General features: G+C 45.3%; 1 protein-coding gene across 1 annotated transcript in view; it reads right to left on the bottom strand.

Moving 5' to 3' along the window:
- Positions 1-18206, bottom strand: part of CPZ (carboxypeptidase Z) — a 309764-nt gene that overhangs the window by 290379 nt on the left and 1179 nt on the right. The gene's annotated exons all lie outside the window — the stretch shown is intronic.

Below are 18206 nucleotides of genomic sequence, written 5' to 3'. Positions count from 1 at the left end.
GTGAGATCATATTTACCACTGTAGAGGTTTTTGAATATATTGTTCTTAGCACTGACAAACGTGGCCTCAGCATTATCCTGTCTCCTCTCATTTGCTGAGCCGCTGCATCGGGTTCAAGAAATTAGAAAATGGGGTGGGTATTTGGAAGGGAAACTTAGAAGAAGCCCATTGCATTTCACCTGCCCTTGGTACCATGTGATTCCCTGGGCCTGGATGCTCCCTGTGCTGTTGGACGTGATGCTTGACACCATTTGAAAGAGGACACAAACTGTCTCCAACTGCTCCCAAGAAAGCTTGCTCCGTCTAAGCCACCTTCCAGCATGTAAACAATGAAGTAGACAAAACAGTGTACAATTTATAGCACTAACACTGTATAAGATAAGATGTCTCTCCCAGCTTCACTCAAGAGTGGAGCGTATCTAACACTCCTTGACGGACGCACAGCGAGTTCCTTTAAACAAACAATGACTCTGTTTAATTCAAAATAAATCTGTATGTTTATTTTTCTTCATTCCTTCAATATTCAGAATGCTTTGAGTATGAATTCACAATCACATATGCGACACATAAATGCCTATCCAATTTTACAAATGCTGCAGTTTGCCAAAAGGCCTTTTCTTCCTGCAGCACGGCGGACACATTTAAAAAACATCCTTCATCCAATGCATTTCGGGCGCATTCTCAGCCCTTCGTCAGGGATTCAACTGCAAATATTAAAAGTAACATCATTACCTCGTGTAACATAATGTTGTAATTCTCAGTGCATTTAAAAACGTTACTCATGTCTATGTAACCCCAGTCCTTATTAAACGGTTTCCCTCTATTAACACAGTACATTGTGTGTCGATTTAACCAAAAGGTTTCCACCACGATGTTAATCCCTCCATGACTTCTACCCAGTGGGTTCCCCTCATTCTGTGTTATAACATGAACCCTTAATCTGTTTTTCTTGCATACTCACTTTGTTTGTATTTTCAACGCATCCCGTCACTTTTACGCCGCCGGTGCGTCACTTTTTGGGACGCACCAGCAGCGTAAAAAATGTGCCTTGTTGCACCATATTTACAAAGTGACACATCTAGGTAGATGCGTCACTTTGTAACCCCCTGCGCTACATTATACCTGCGCCAGGTATACTGTATGCAGGGGGGGGGGGGGCGTTCTGATGCAAGAAAGGGTCATAGAAGTGACGCAGTGAAATCTATAAGACTTCACTGCGCCACTTCTAGGACACAAATGCGTCAATTTCTTACGCCTGCCTCACAGCAGGTGTAAGACTGACGCAGGCCCTTTCACATGGGGCTTGCCCCATGTGAAAGGACACATTGCTGGAGTTGCATCACTTTTGTGACACACTCCAGCAATGCGTCACTTTTGCGCCATACAGATACGTCAGAAATACTGACGTATCTGTAACTCCTTGCGCCATGATGCGTCATACTGCAAATATGACGCATCATTGGTGTCCCAAGGAGGGCGCAGTGAAAAGTGACGCATCGCTGTTTTCATGCAGCGATGCGTCACTTTTCATAAATGAGGCCCTGGGTGCTAGAAAGGAGAAAGATTTACCTCCTGATTTTATGTTCCGTACTCTTGGAACGCAGAGCAAATGGAGCTTTGCAGACCGTAATATTTTATTAACCTGTTCTGAATATACAGTGAGCCATTCTTGTAGAACGCTCTGTAGGTAATCAAAAGTGTTTTAAATTTGATTCTAAACGTGACTGTAAGCCTGCGCAATTGATTAACACCTGTCAAGATAGAGTGCCTTTTGGGAATGCTTAACACAAGATGAGCAGCCGCATTCTGAACACGCTGAAGCCACACAAGCAGTTCTTGAGACGCCACCAGGTAGAGACGATTGGCATAGTCTAATCTGGAAGAAATCAAGACATGAACAATCCCTTTCCGAGTGGCCAAAGGGAGATATTTTAAACATGTTTTCAAAATTTCAAGAGAGCAAAACAAATGTCAGTTGTGGCATTGACTTACTGTTTAAAAGATACTAATGTATCCAGTAACACCCCAAGATTCCTGGCAACTGTTGAGGGGGGTGGCTATTGCCCCAAATTGGTGGGCCAAAGTTGGGTACATCGACTGGGGAGGGAGTTCCAAATTCACAAATTTCAGTTTTGTCTAAATTGAGTTGTAGGCAGCAATGATACATCCAGTTAGAACCAGCAGTAAGGCAGCCCTGAAAATCATTAACGACAGAGTCATCAAGTTTTTGAAATGCCATCGTAGGTTAACCCCTTCCATGCTGATGACGGCTGGGAGCCGTCATGGCACACAGTGCTCGTGTGCTGATGACGGCTCCCAGCCGTCATGACCACGCCCGCGATCGGAATGTGCCGCACAGGAGCGGAATTCCATCCGTGGGCAAGGGGTTAAGTATTATCAGCATATAATACAAGATCCAAACCTCGTTGTTGGACAACGGAAGCCAACAGGGCCATATAGATGTTAAAAAGAGTGGATTCAATGCCGAGTCCTGGGGTACACCACAACTTAGGGGTCTGAACTGAGAGTAAACAGGGAAAGTAATACTCCTTGTTATTCATTGGATAGATAGGCCCTGCCCCTTATTCCTATCCTCTCCAGTCTCTGTATGAGGATGTGATGAGAGACCATGTCGAATGCACTGGAAATATCCAAATAAAATTACCACTAACTTTTGACGAGGTCTACATTAATTTTGATGCATTCAGTGACCACTAGAATCCCACCTGGAAACCATGACAGAGAGAGATGGAAGCAATTAATCTGCTCAACATAATTAGTTATGTGGCATTTTACCAGAGATTCCAGCATCTTCCCTAAGCTTGGAAAGAAAGATATTGGTCTATAATTACTTAGAGAGAGCGGATCAGCATTGTTTTTTTTTAAAGTAGTATTACGAGTGGTCAACAGTTACAGACCAAACATAGAAAGAACTGCTGCTACCCCCAATATCACAGAACTGTAAACATAAAAGTTATTGTTGGGGAATTCCAAGCGGATACAAAGGTGTACAATGAAAAAATGAAAAAGGAAAGAGTCCACTCAGATTCACATTGAAGCCAGCAATGTGAAAATAGGATAGAAAAGTGGGGTGCATCCTGGATGTGTGAACAACAGGGTAGTGGAGAGAACAAAAGGGCACAAAGGTCCTAAATAGAGCCGCCATATTGGAGTGGTCAAGAGTTCAAAACCAAATGTAGGGAGAAGAATGCTACCCCCCACAAAACAGAGACCTGACACTGGAAATATTAGTGTATGCTACCACTTTTTTCACCTCTGTCCAATTTTGTTGCAAGCTTTATTACAATACATTGGAAAGTGTTGGCAGCAGGTGATCTTACCTTAGAACCACCATTGTTTTCATATAAGAGAGGCAAGAATCTTAAAGATCATGTGGTCAGGGCAGCCATTACATTAAACAAAGCGATACCAAAGGGGATGATGGGCGGAGCTCTTGAGCAAATCAAACACTCACCCCCAGTCAACTGATCTGGGTTTAATACATCATCATTCTTTAGCTCACTCCACCACCCCAGTTCAGACATGGCCATATGCAAATCAGTCTGACCCTGTGCCTCATGGGAACAGTCCAGCCCAAACTACCAAGCCATGTCTTCCCTGTACCGGAAACATAACCCACATCAGCCAGGCTATCATGAATCCAGTGGCAAGGTGAGCAATTGCATTAAACAAAGCACCATCTACACTAACTGAATATTGGGGTATTACACCCTTAATTGGTCACTTCAAATGTGGTTAGTGCAGCGAATGCCCCTTCTGCCTTGAACCCAAAGCATTTACACATGAAGGCACCAGGGTTACATTACAAGATTGTTTAACTGTAACACTTGCAATGTTGTGTATGGCGTAACCTGCCCATGCTATAAACTCTACATAGGACAGATGACACAAAAGATATGGATTTATATACGTGAACATCACAGTAAAATACGCTGCAGGGACATTACTGCCCCTCCTGGTCGAACAGTACATTGAACAATGATATTCTGAGAATGCTCTGAAGTGCCAAGTCATCAGTGTCCTCAAACCCCACTGATGGGAGGGCAACATGGAGCATCTACTCAATAAAGAGGAACTCAGGTGGATATTGAAATTTGACACAATGAGCACCGGCTTCAACCGGACTGGACACATTTGTTATAGACTTTGGAATGAACCAGGAATCTAGAATGAAAACAAGGGCACTGATTGTCTCCATGTTGGGACTGACAAATTTCACAGAATGTAAGCTGAAAATGAATGTGATTACGTTTTGTCAATGGCAATGTCCTTCTAATGTTGTTTCATTTTGTCCTTGTTTACTGTTTTACCTCCCCTTGCCTCACACCTTCCTTATCTGCCTTTCCCACGTGAACCTCCCATAGTTGGATTTTTCTATTGTTCGTTCTGACACCTTTTTACACTTTTAAATCTCCTTGGAATCCCACTTGAGTTACTTTTCTGATTTCAAATGTGTGATGTTGGAGGTTGCAATCCTCCCCCTATATTTGGTCTGTGATTCTTGACCACTCCAACATGGCTGCTCTATTTAGGACCCAGTGTGATCCTTTCTCTTCACTACCCTTTTATCCACACATCCAGGATGCGACCCCTTTTTTGTCCCATTTCCATACTGCTGGCTTCACTGTGAATCTGAGAAGACTCTTTCCTTTTCATTTTTTCATTTGTACACCTTTGTATCCCCTTGGAATTCAGCGTCCTCCTCATGGAGTTTTGGACCATTATTCTAAGGTAATTAGGGCTCTTTTGAATTTCCTTCTTTTGATCTTGCAAAACATTTTCCTAGCATTCGCATTAGTTCTCCCTTCTTAGTCTGAGTTATGTGCTTTGTTGGTCATTTGTCAATGTTAGTGTCAGCTTCAGGCAGAGCGGTGAGGAGCCAGAGGCAGTGAAGCAGAGTGGGGAGGTAAAGTTATCAAAGAGGTGAACCAAGTCTGGGGTACCTATACCTATCATCAGTGCACCTTGCCTGCTCCATGCACAGGAATCTCTTCCAAGTACGTTGTGCATGACTCTTCGGGGAGCTGTGAGCACCACAAGAGTGCTTGAACAGCAAACGCTGTCTCTGCGCTCACCACTGCCTGAACCAGTGTCAGAAGGTTGATCCAGATCAGGACTGGTCTCACACCAGATGTAAGGATTAACGACTATCAAAAAATTTCAGCTAGAAAACAGCGAGGCAAACAAGTGGCGAGGGAGGCATACAGATTGGGTAGCATAGGCTAAGTCCGGCAGAGGTGGTTGAGCCCCAACATCCTTGAAAGCAGCCCACCCAGGGCGGGTGCGACTTGCAGCCAATGAGGGCTTCCCCCGTGCGCAGTGCCTGTCGTCATCTGAATTACCAGACCGCAGCTGCCAAGAGAGTGGGTTCAATGAGGGTCCTGAGCATGCTTATTTCCCTCCTTGGCCATTGCATCAAATTGCTCCAAAGGAGGCCACTTACTGGAAGCTATTACCCCTCCAAAGGAGCCTAGCCATTGGGAATCCTCCTAGCCGAGCATCCATCTCAACTCTGAGAAAAACAAGATATTCCAAATCCAGGCGACCAGACGCAGGGTCTCAGAAGGTCCAAGAAAGTCCTGAGCACTACTGGAAACTCCCTGCAATAATAAGGCAGAAGTGTGAATCCAGGATGATTTAAACCAACTTTTCTAGCAGCAGCTTCCAGGCAGAGACCCAGGGAGGGAGTCACCTGAAAGCCCATGAAGAGACAAACTAGGTTTAACCACACAGAAAATGTTGAGACGTAAACCACCATCTCATAACAGGGAACCTGGGGAGGTCCCATCACTCCTGTCCTTGCTCTTTGTCCCCATCATGTCCCCTGTTCCTGAGGCTGCGGACCAGGTGGAAATAAGGTGGATTTCCAACAGCCCCTCACCATTGGGTTACATCCTCCACAAAATGCATGATCAGACAATATTCCCCCACAGACAAACCAAGACAAACAACTATGAGCATCTTGAAGGCACAACAGGAGGAAAACCAGGCTAGGTCCTGGGAGACGCCAAGGGATCATGCACCCTAATAATTGTTTGCACGCACAAGCAGAGAGAGGTACATTCTGGCATCCCAAGTATTTCATATATGAAGCAGGGAAATATCGAAATCCCCACAACCAAGAGACTGGGCTATCGTCCCTAACTCCAAGAGATGACCCAAACATTTGCTTCAGAGTTTAAATACCAAACTCTCAGTAGTCTGATGGAACATGGCCAGCCTCTAAAGAGTTAGTATGAACAGGGAAGCAATGTCCTACCTGGAGTCAAGCAACATTCTAGGTCTCCAGGAGACCTGGGCTCTTGCCCCGTCGATTTTGCCAGTTTTCACTGAGACTGTCACACCGGTTCTCCGCACAAGTCATTTTGGGTACCCGCCAGGGAGGTTTATCTATTTTCATCAAGCAGTTAAGCAAATTGGAGGCCACAGTAGTGGATCTTGGCTGCACCGCGGCCCGAATATTTTTCCATCAGAGGCCTGAAACTTAACCGGAACGCTATCAACCTGATACTGGTTAACTGTTATCTTAATGCATAAAAAAAAACATGTTGACAATGGTAAGTGAGCCCTTCGACACCCTAGAGTCACTCCTCTTGTATCAACCTAACCTCGAAAATATAATTGCGGGAGACTTCAATTCTCAAGTCTTGGGGGTGCCACCTGAAAGTATCACTTAGTCGAGAGTGGGGTCTAATATGAAAAAATGCCTGTTGACTTACAAACTGATATCAGCACAACTGGAGAGTGAGCCGATAGGGTCACTCCCTCTGACTTGTAAAGTCCTATCGACCATCGATTATGTCTTTCCCTCCGTGCGCCTAGCAGCCCAGCTTGCAAACTATGAAATTGCAGACAGAACAGAAAGCGATCATAACCCACTTAAGTGCATACTGAACTTAACATCACAACCATCAGCTGTGAGCAATCATGTGGGCATCTCAACGGGGAGTGAATTTGAACTTCGTAAGAAGAATTAAGTTGAGGCCAGAATATACAGCAACTTTCATTGCCTGGTTAGGCAAATGGGAGCCCTCATTAAATCAGAATCATCCGGAGTCAGCCCTCCAGATGTGGGCAAATTACATGAAAGAGTTCAGAAGCCCTCTGCTGGTATTGGGACCAAGCCTAACTCCCAACAGACTGGTTGGGATAGAAGAACTGTATCCCAGTATGACAAGACCCTCATCTCCACAAGAAGAGCTCTCTGCAAAGCCCAGGGGTGCCTACAGACAAAAGCCTTCAATAACCACTGCAGCAGCAGTAAAACTTATGAGAACAACTCACAAAAAAACTGTCTGGGAACAGAAGAAGGAAAGGAACAAAAAGGAATGGGCTCAAATTGTTCAATAGCTCAACGATCCAAACCAAGCGCACTTTTGGGACCACATCTATAAATTAAAAAACAGCAAAGCAACCGGAGACAATGATGTCTTAGAATCAGCGTGGGTTAGGCACGTATCTGAGTAATATGTGGATCAGCCCATAGCCCCTAAGATTACCAGCCTGGCCTTGGTAATGGACTGTAAGCAGAATTCCATCTCATATACAACAACTGGGGAGTCAGTCATCTAGCCGCCTATCAGAGACAAACACAGGCAAGAACTGGACAGCTATTCTGACGAAAAACGGAACTAACAAACTGCAAGAAGGTTGCGAGCTCAATCAGCCACTTGGTAAATGATGGGGCCCCTGGCAAACCTATTCCAATGTGCCCCTGACAACTGGGGTAGGTTGTTAGCCCCGCTTTTCCACCTTACCTTTCAAACTGCAACTGACCCTGAAGCCTGGAGAAGGTCTAAAGCTTTGCCCTATATATCAAAAGGGGACTTGGACACCGGCCTCAAATTACCATCTGATCGAGCTTCTGGGTGTAGATGCCACAGCCTATGCTCATGTCCTGTTGGACCAGCCAGAGGCCTGGGTACGAGAGCAGGACATTCTGCTTATTTGTTAATCTGGCTTCCGGGCTGAGGCATCAACAGTGGGTAACATCCTAGCATTGTCTTTTCTGAGACATCATGCCATCCAATAGAATAGATTACCTCTCTTCTGTTGCTTCATCGATTACAGTGCAGCATTTGAAAGGGTTGACCATGCAACACTTTGGAGGAAACTAGATGCTTGGGGCAAACCACCAATGCTGCTAAGAGCTGTAATCTCATTATACACTGAGATGTGAGTTAGAGTGAAAACTGGGCTCAGCACAGTTACCAGTCAAATCAACACCAATCATTGCCTAAAGCAGGACTACATGTTGCCCCCCTGCTGTTTAATCATTACTCTGCGGATTTAGGGAAATCATTGGAGTCTAGCTGTATGGTTCTTCCCAAGTTGGGAAATACCAAACTGCAAATAATACAGTATGCTAGTGATATTGTGATCATGGATCATACCAAAACTGGTATCCAACGGGCATTAAAGGCACTGAATACATTCAACATGGTCAACTATCTCCCAGTAAATCAGGACAAAGCAAAAGTCCTAATCTTTGGGAGATACCAGAACAAAAAGAATGTGACCTGGCGCTTGGGTAGCAAGACAGTTATAGTACAACGAGGTAGTACAATTACATTGTTGTGTGGTTTTGTGAAAACAGAACATCAGGTACAAGAGAAAGCTCTCAAAAAGAAAGGTGCTGCCATCACGTAAGGATTGATCGACTCGATTGAATCAACCACTAAGCAGCATTTCGGTGGCCCCTATCCTAAGGGTAATGAAGGTGACACTTCTCCCAACCTTATAGTATGGCCTGCCCAGGGGCTATAGACTCAGCTTTGGAGGAGCAAATTCACTGTAGTTCACATAGAAAAACCTCCCATCATCGCTCAATTTCAAGGCTAGAATTGGGCCTTGTGAATCAATCATTTGATATAAAGTCTCCATGCTGAAATGTTATATCAGAACCAGGAAGGTCCCAATTAATTCATCAAGGGGCCACCTGAAATTCATTTTTGAAGTTACAGGTAATCCTTGATTCAGCCAATAAAAGAGTTCTATGGCAATCCTCCAGATTGAAGAAGCAGCCCTCAAAGTTGGGGATGCTACATAGACCGCTTCGAAACAAAGCAATCAATCAGCCACTGAAGGAGACCGCAAGGGAGCAAGACCTACTATCAGTAGACAACTCTGTGCTGGTTCAGCCCCTAAACGACACCTACCTCATTGAGAAGCTGCAACCCTATTTTCAGAAGCTATTAATGCAGAAATGCGTACACAGATATTCTACATGGGACTACTAATGCTTCCAATAAAATATTTTAATCAATCCTGGGTGCTCCTTTGGTGCTGATGAGATGTGCCATAATCATCAAAATGCTCATGCAGCAGCTGTCCCCAGCCCCTGCACCCAGCCAGAACCAAGGGCAAAACCTAATAACAAAATACGAACAAGACTCTGAATTTGGGGGCCAAATAGTCACAATGCGCTTCAACACAAACTGGCTGACACACAGCAAATCTAGTCAGGAAACACTGCTTGACCCTCGTTCTTGGTGGCTGATTCTCTACTTTTAGTCCTAAACTGCCTTAGAAATACACTGATTGTCTACTGAACTGCACATTCGTTTATTGCACATTCCACTTTGAATATGTTAACTGTTCCCGACCTGAGGAAATCTAATTGTAATGGTTTTATTAACAAAACAATAAAGCTTTGAATGCTGAATCCTGAATTCCAACTTCATAATTCAAGGTATCAAGCCCTCAGGAATGCTATTTTTGCATTACCCCTCGAGTTAACCAGTGTGTATTGTGATTCTGGGCCGCTACTTTAACTTTTTTTGCATGGGGTGCATGTCTCCCCCTTTTCTACCTTATTTCAATCTTTTGCAAGATCCACTTTTACTTTAAGTACCTTTCTGTGTAGGCCGTTTGTCCCTTACACAGCATTTCTTGTTTCCTTACTATTTCTATATTTTCTTTATTTCAGCATGACTCTCGATCTCGATTATATTTAGAGTCTTGATAATGATCTTGTTATGTCCTCAGGGATTGAAGCCTCGACTGAAATCGTGGACCCTTATCTATATTCTCGATTAGCCAACAACAAACCGTGCTGTTTTAGTTTCTAGATGTGGACTTTTCATCCCTATTTTCACGTGCATTTGTCTGCAAAGAGAGAACACTTTTTTCACGCACACTCACTGTGCCATTATACAAGGCTTTCACAAAGAGACTTGATTATTGTTTGGAATACGTGGCCATGAGGTTAGTAGCATTGTTGCATTCATAAATCTAGGGGACACCGTTTTGTATTACAGGGTTTACCCAAGGTCACTGATGATTCTCGAGTTCCCTCGTTAATGCAGAGCCATTCTGTGAAATGGACAGCATGATCCAATCCAATGTTTTCTCATCGTCTCCCACTCAAACATCTCAGATGTCCTCTGTATGGTTGAGGAGGTGATTTCCCTCTATGACTCAATTTCCGGTCACAACTGGCAAGCCACATGCCATAAAACCCAGCCAGGAGACGAGATATGGCATTCAGGCCAGGCAGTGCATTAGGAATAGAATGAGCTTAGTATCACGTAAACAGGGTGGGACTGCCACTGTATGAGGTGTATTATGGTAAGGGGGTGACATGGTGCAGCCGAGCAATAGGGTTTGTTGTCTTTTTGGATGGATAGGATGTAGTGGCCAAGGTACTAGATGAGCAGGAGTAAGGGTGGGACGGGGGGGAAGGGTAGAATAGTGAAAGCCAGCAGTACGTTCTGTTGAGGTTACAGTCGAGGTAGGATAAAGATGGAAGATCTAAGAATGAAATGGGGTTAATGTGGAATTAGAATAGTTTAACCAGTGTGTAGAGTTTGTTAGGGTTACAGTATAGGTAGGCTAACGCTGTGGGACAGTGTGGAAGGCTACCTTATATTTACATTTTTTAATACATTTCAACTCACCACACTATTATAATTGGTGTTCTGTAAGTGAAACTATGTTTTTTGTTGTTGCTCAATGTACATTTCCTTGTACTTTGGTCCAATGTTCATTTCAGGACTCACCAAGTATCCATTTGTTGAGGACGTGTTATGTCTTAGTGAGTTGTGGGAGCAACCTATAGCCTCTTTCATTTAAGAGAAACATGATGTAGCGTAACATTTTCACTTCCACCTGGACAACTGCAACAACCCCGACTCCGCCACTCTCCTTGACAACCTCACCAACCGTGGACTGAAGCAACTTGTCAACATTCCCACCCACAGAGCTGGACACACACTTGACCCCATCTTCGCGGGAGGGCCATCAGCCACACCACCCAGCCCCTCTGGGCGGATCCCCACTACGTTCACTTCACCTTCAACACCACCAACGCACCCAAGCCCGCACTGCACCCCCCTCGAAGGAACTGGAGCAAAGTCATAGAGGAACACCTCAACACCACACTCCTCCAAGACCCCCCCAGCGGCACGACCGACACCAATGCTGAAGCCAAAGAATTTTACCCCTGAATCTTCTGCTGTGCCAACAAGCTTGTTCTCCTCCGCCACCCCGCCAAATAACGACCTCTGAAGGCCACCTGGTTCACCACTGAACTCTAAGAAGCCAGGCGCTCCTGCAGACACCTAGAGAAAACCTGGCGACACCAGAAAACCACAGAAGCGCGGAACAACCACAAGAAACCTGAAGGAATACCACTGGTGTATAAGAGACAAAAAGCACACTTATGCGACCAATGCCAATGAACTGTTCAATGTCATACAACACCTCACCAAACCCCCCAGCGAATCCACGGACCTCACACCTTATCACGAACTCTGCAACAAGCTCAGCTCCTACTTCTATCTGAAGATCAAGGTCACCCCCCTCCCATCCGCAGCCAACAAGCCTACTGTCAAGTCCTGGAATCCCGTTACCGTCGAACACATCACTGCGACTATGAAGAAAACCCACTCAGGAGCCCCAACGGACCCCTGCCCACAGCACATATTCCACAAGGCCGCCTCCGCCATTGCACCCGAACTAGGATGAACCATCAACGCCTCCTTCAGAGCCAGCACCTCCCCAGACTACTGGAAACGGGCGGAGGTCAAACCCCTCCTCAAAAAACCAACGGCCGACCCGACGGACCTGAAAAACTACCGCCCATCTCTCTCCTCCCCTTCACGGTCAAAGTAACTGAGAGCCTCGTAAACTCTCAGCTGACTGCCTTCATCGAAGAGAACTCCATCCTAGACGCCTCCCAGTTGGGATTCTGCAGCAACCACAGCACCAAAACCACCCTCCTCGCTGCCATGGACGACATCCGCATGCTTCTAGACCAGGGACACATTGCGGCCCTTATCCTCCTAGACCTTTCCGCAGCCTTCGACACCATCTCACATCGCTCACTAGCAGCCAGATTTCACGACGCAGGGATACAAGGAGCCGCCCTTGACTGGAACCAATCTTTCCTCTCTGGCAGAACACAGATGGTCTGACTCCCTCCCTTCCTCTCCGAACCCACTGACATGAACTGTGGAGTACCCCAAGGATCATCGCTCAGCCCCACGCTTTTCAACATGTACATGGCCCCCCTCGCCACCATCGTCAGAGAGCATGGGCTCAGCATAGTTTCCTACGCCGATAAGATCCAGCGCATTCAGTCACTCACAAAGAATCCTGAAAACACCAGACTCTGCTTCCAGGAAGGAATGAAGGACATCGCAGCATGGATGAAAGACAGCTGCTTGAAGCTCAGCTCAGAGAAAACCGAGGTCCTCATCCTCGGACCCTGCACCTCCACCTGGGACAACACCTGGTGGCCCTCCGCCCTCTGGAATCCACCTACCCCTACAGACCATGCACGAAACTTCGGCATCATCCTCAACTCCTCCCTCTCCATGAACCACCAGATCAACGCTGTTGCTTCCGCCAGTTTCAACTGCCTGCTCATCCTCAGACCTTTAAATGCACCCCCCATACTGCAGAAGGACCGTCACCCACGCTTTGATAACCAGCAGACTGGACTACCGCAATGCCCTGTACGCCGGAATCAACAGAACTCTTCTACACAAACTCCAAACCATCCAGAACTCCGCAGCCAGACTCATCATCGGTACGCCGCACCACAAACACATGACCCAACACGTAAGAGACCTCCACTGGCTCCTGGTCAAGAAGAGGGTCTCCTTCAAATGCCTCACGCATGCCTAAAAATCCCTGCACAACATTGGATCCAAATACCTCAACGAGAGAGTTTTCTTCCAGGTACCCAAAAGGAACATCCGCTCTGGCGACCTCGCCTAGGCAGAGGTCCTCCACATCCGCAGAAACAGAGCAGGCGGGAGAGCCTTCTACTACATCATGACCAAGTCCTGGAACAATCTCCCGGTGAACATCCGACGCTCCCCTACCCTGCTAACTTTCAGGAAGGAACTCAAGACCTGGCTCTTCGACTGATCTGGAGCTGCACAAACACCCCGCACCTTGAGACCCTCATGTGTGAGTAGTGCGTTTTATAAACCCCCTGATTCATTGATTGATTCTCTGCATTGACTGTCTACAAGTCTTTAGCAATTAAGATGTGCCAAATACTCAAAACAGGGCTCATTGGAGGAGATACAGTCACAGATGTTAGGTACCCTCTTTCTACAGCCATTGTCACCACTTTTCTGGCAGTCTCTCTCTAAGGTACCCACAAATCATACCTCCCATCTTTCATTCTTCCCCTGACCCATTCTCCCCAAAGGTTTGAAGATAAGCTTAGGGGACACCCTAAGTACTTTTTTACCCTGATTCCTACTTTTCCTCATCACAGGCCTTACAAAATAAGATACACTACAGCATGAAGAAAATCACCTAGATTACCTACTAACCACAAATATCTGCATTTGAGTTCGCAGGAGGGTAATAACAGCCACATCAATTATTACTTCTTGTTTTGACTACACCACCAGCTTATAAGCACTATGTAAGAACACGGCATGACATAAATGTGCTTTCAGCCGAAAAGGCTATCCAGAGTTTCTTTATCAGTGTACCACAGTCTTCAATGTGACTACTGAAAAATATTATCTCATGTGGCTCACGCAGCTAGAGTACATACTATTTAGAAGCAGGGAATAAAGACAAAAAATGTACTAGATTGCGGAAAGACAGTTAACAATAAAACACCCAGGACCCCTGCAATGTCGGGTTTAAGGAGACTCATCAGAATCCCTGGAAAGGGACATTTGTTATCAAATTAGGACCTCTCTCCCTCGCACCCACATAGCCCACCCACCTGCCTATCTACTCCAGCTTTGCACTTGCTTAGTCAGTGCTGTTACTCTACTTTGCAAGCCTAAAGAGTTTGTGAATTATTTTGCACTTATACATGAAAATGTTTACATATCTATAACAGCTATTTACTCTTTGTTGCTTTCTATGAAATTATTTAATTATATGATTAACGGAAAATAGAGCAGTCCAAACACAAAAAGTGCATAGCTGAGTATAAAGCTTTAACTATAAGATAAAAACTGCTTATTTTGCAAGCAAAATTGAAACAGCTAGAAATCCCACTGAAGATCTGTTTTCTACTGTTAAAAAAACTGACCACTGACACTTCAAACATCTTAAAAATACTTTAGTCATTCTGTATGCAATACTGTGGCAGATGCTTTCCATTACAAAGTTGAAGATTTTCATACCAAATGTTCCAACATGCCGCTCACCTCTCTTTCGGGCATGCACACTTCCTTACATTTGGATGTGAACAGCACCCTTAGCCATTTAATCCCACCAACTAGAGAAGAGGTAATCAAAATTGATTAAATTATCTAAATCAGGCTCTCTATATGACCCGTCTACACCAAAGGTGGCTACCCTAGTAGCTGAGATTTGTGCAATAAAACTGACTGATATTTTTCATCTTATATGCTGGCCTGGCTCATTTCCCTTAGTATGGAAGAAGGCCTCCCTATTACCTCTAACTGAGAAACCATCTCTTGACCCTCGAGACCCTAATAGTTATTTGCCTATTTCCTGTTTACATTTGCCACTGATGATCATCACAAAAGTTATGAACAAACAACTAGTTGAACATGTTCATGCTAACAATCTCTTGGATGCCACTCAGTTTGGCTTCCATGCTGGTCACAGTACTGAGACTGCACTTATCAAAGCCACCGAGGAGATGAGGCTGTCTCTTGACCGGGGTGGTACAGCTGCTCTTATCCTGCTCAATCTATCAGCAGCTTTTGATACGATCAATCATGGGCGGCTGATGGAGCGTCTGCGAAGGATTGGAGTGATTGGTACAGCGTGGGAATTGCTTAATTCCTTTTTCATTGGTCAGGAACAGTTGGTTCGACAGGGGGTTTTACTTCTCACCCCTACTCTCTGTCTTGCGGGTCCCCCAGGGGTCCTCACTTAGTCCGACATTGCTCAATATGTATGTCACCCCACTGGCAAAACTAATGGGATATTTGGCTTTTCCTTGATGTCCTATGCAGGTGACACACAAATTGTCATCTCATTAGCCAGTGAGGACTCTGGTTCTGGGGTGATATTATGTGACTGCATGCAGGCAGTCAGCTCGTGGGTGTCCATGAGCTGTCTGAAACCCAGTTCAGGAAAGACCAAGGTCTTACTCTTTGGTGCCCAGATTTTCTTTTTGTCGCCTTCGTGGTGTCCGTCTGATTTAGGTTTACCTGTCACTCCTGCTCAACTAAGAACCAAGGAGTTCTTATCAATGACAAATCAATCCATCATGATCAAGTAAATGAGGTTACCTCTGCTGCCTTTTATACCATTAGGTTGATCAAGGGAATCTTATCTTTCATCCCAGCTAACTTGCAGAAGATGGTAGTTGCGTTTCTGGTGCTGTACAAGATCGATGATTGCAATGGGCTTTATCTCAGTGCTCATCAGCGGGAAACAGCGTTTACAACGCAACTTTTACCACGCACTACCTTTACCACGCAACTTTTACAATACAAGTTGTTACAACGACTTGCGCTGGGGGGCGCTGTAGGATAAGGAATGGTTTAATTTACTATCCAAAACCTTCCCTACTATCCATGGGGACTGGAGTTTGAATAGTAAATTAAACTATTCACTATCCAGCGCCGCCCCAACGCAAGTCGTTGTAACGACTTGCGTTGTAAAAGTTGCGTGGTAAAGGCATGCGTTGTAAAAGCATGCATAGTAACGACATACATCTCTCATCAGCATGTAGTAAACAAGCTGCATGCGTTGCAAAAGGCAGCTGCCCGCGTGCTTTTGAAGATTCCGAAATACCAATCTGTTTCCAAGCCCATGACCATGCTTCGTCGGCTCCCAGTCAGGCAGAGGGTTCTCTGTAAGGCAATGGGAGATTGGTTCTTGAGGGTAGTCTGGTAACCACCCTTTTCTCACCTAGCTGCACCCTTGACTTGTGAGTGTAGTGTGAATTCCTGGAGATATCTTGAGCGCCCTTACCTGCGTGGTTACCAGTGGTAATTTGTCTTAATTCTCTGTAAGGCACTTTGTATTGTATACACAGCACTGCATGACCAAGGTCGAGACTTCCTAAGGAAGAGCTTTACCTGGCATATATATTCCAGCTGGGTCACTACGTTCTGCCTCTGCCTAGGTGGTGATAGTGCCCAGTTTAAACGTGCAACTTGGGGTGGAAGAAACTTGGTGTTGGGAGCCGCAAAAGCCTGGAATGCTCTCCCTCTTTACATCAAAGCCTCGCCAACCCTTTTTTTCTCTGTTAGATAAGCTGTGAAAATATGTCTGTTTCCTGCCAATTAGTCTTCCTATTTTAAGGCCTCCTTTCTGCTATTTTACTTAGCGCCAAGAAGCCTCAGGGCATTCCAGAGCTCTAGAAGCATAAATCACAGCATAACATAACAAACACAACTATCACTGAAGAAAATCTCAATGTTCAGGAACACAATTCTTTGCAATCAATCAGGTAATTGTTTTACAATTAATACAACACTCACATTTAACCAGAATTTATGTTATGTGGCTCGTGGGAGTGTCTTATAAGTCAGTGATTTTATGTGTCCCCCCCACATTTTCTATGCATACCGGTGTCTCCCAGTCGGCAGTGTCCGTGCCCAGGTGTTAGTCGCTCTGTATGTCTCCCGTCTCGCTGTTTGTGTCTCTTCTCCTAGGATGCATTTCGCTGTCTCCCTGTTGCCAGGTTTTCAGTCTCAGGGTGAGAGCTGTAGTCTGTGGCGTCCATCTCATTACTTGTCTCTCTCTCCCTGACGCAGAATACATGCATATATACAACTTTCACTTGGGAGGGGGCATACCTGCACAGCTAGAAAAGGATGACACACCTTTAACATTTGACACCCTGAAACGGGCCTATAACCATCCCAACATAGAATTCTACGGATTCCTAAAAGTCAGGGGACCTCATTTATGAGAAGTGACACATCGCTGCGTGAAAGCAACGATGCGTCACTTCTCAGTGCGCCCCCCTTGCGACATGATTGATGCAGCATATTTACTGTATGACGCATCATGTCACAAGGAGTTACAGATACGTCAGTATTTCTGTTGTATCTGTATGGCGCAAAAGTGACACATTGCTGGAGTGTGCCACAAAAGTGACGCAACTCCAGCAATGCGTCCTTTCACATGGGGCAAGCCCCATGTGAAAGGGCCTGCGTCAGTCTTACGCCTGCTGTGAGGCAGGTGCAAGATTTTGACGCAACTGTGTCCTAAAAGTGACGCCGTGAAATCTCATAGATTTCACTGCGTCATTTCTACGACCCTTCCTTGCGTCAATACGCCCCCCTTGCATACATTATACCTGGAGCAGGTATAATGTGGCGCAGGGGTTTACAAAGTGACGCATCTACCTAGATGCGTCACTTTGTAAATATGGAGCAACAAGGCACATTTTTTACGCCACTGGTGCGTCACAAAAAGTGACGCACCGGTGGCGTAAAAGTGACGCACAGCCTCATAAATGAGGCCCACGGCAGCTATCACAAAAGCAAGCCTGACTAAGGGGACCCGCTCCATCATACAATACATGCGAAACCTGAACAAGACCGGACACCAGCATTACCACTGTACTGTATTATAAAATGACTTCAATAAAACTCTTTGAAATAAAAATAAAAAAAACATATCTATTTTCTTGCCAATGCTTGTTTTGCAAGGGTATGACCTCTAACATCCAATTAAACCTACATCTAGCCAGATCTAAATTAGCGAGCTCTTAAGGAAATCGACCCGGCCCCCAGATGTTTCAGTTTAACCAGCCTGTGATGTCA

Source organism: Lissotriton vulgaris, chromosome 3_2 (assembly GCF_964263255.1).
Source record: "Lissotriton vulgaris chromosome 3_2, aLisVul1.2, whole genome shotgun sequence".
Taxonomy (NCBI): domain Eukaryota; kingdom Metazoa; phylum Chordata; class Amphibia; order Caudata; family Salamandridae; genus Lissotriton; species Lissotriton vulgaris.
Note: the sequence above shows the minus strand (reverse complement) of the source record. Positions and strands in the feature narration are given on the sequence as shown.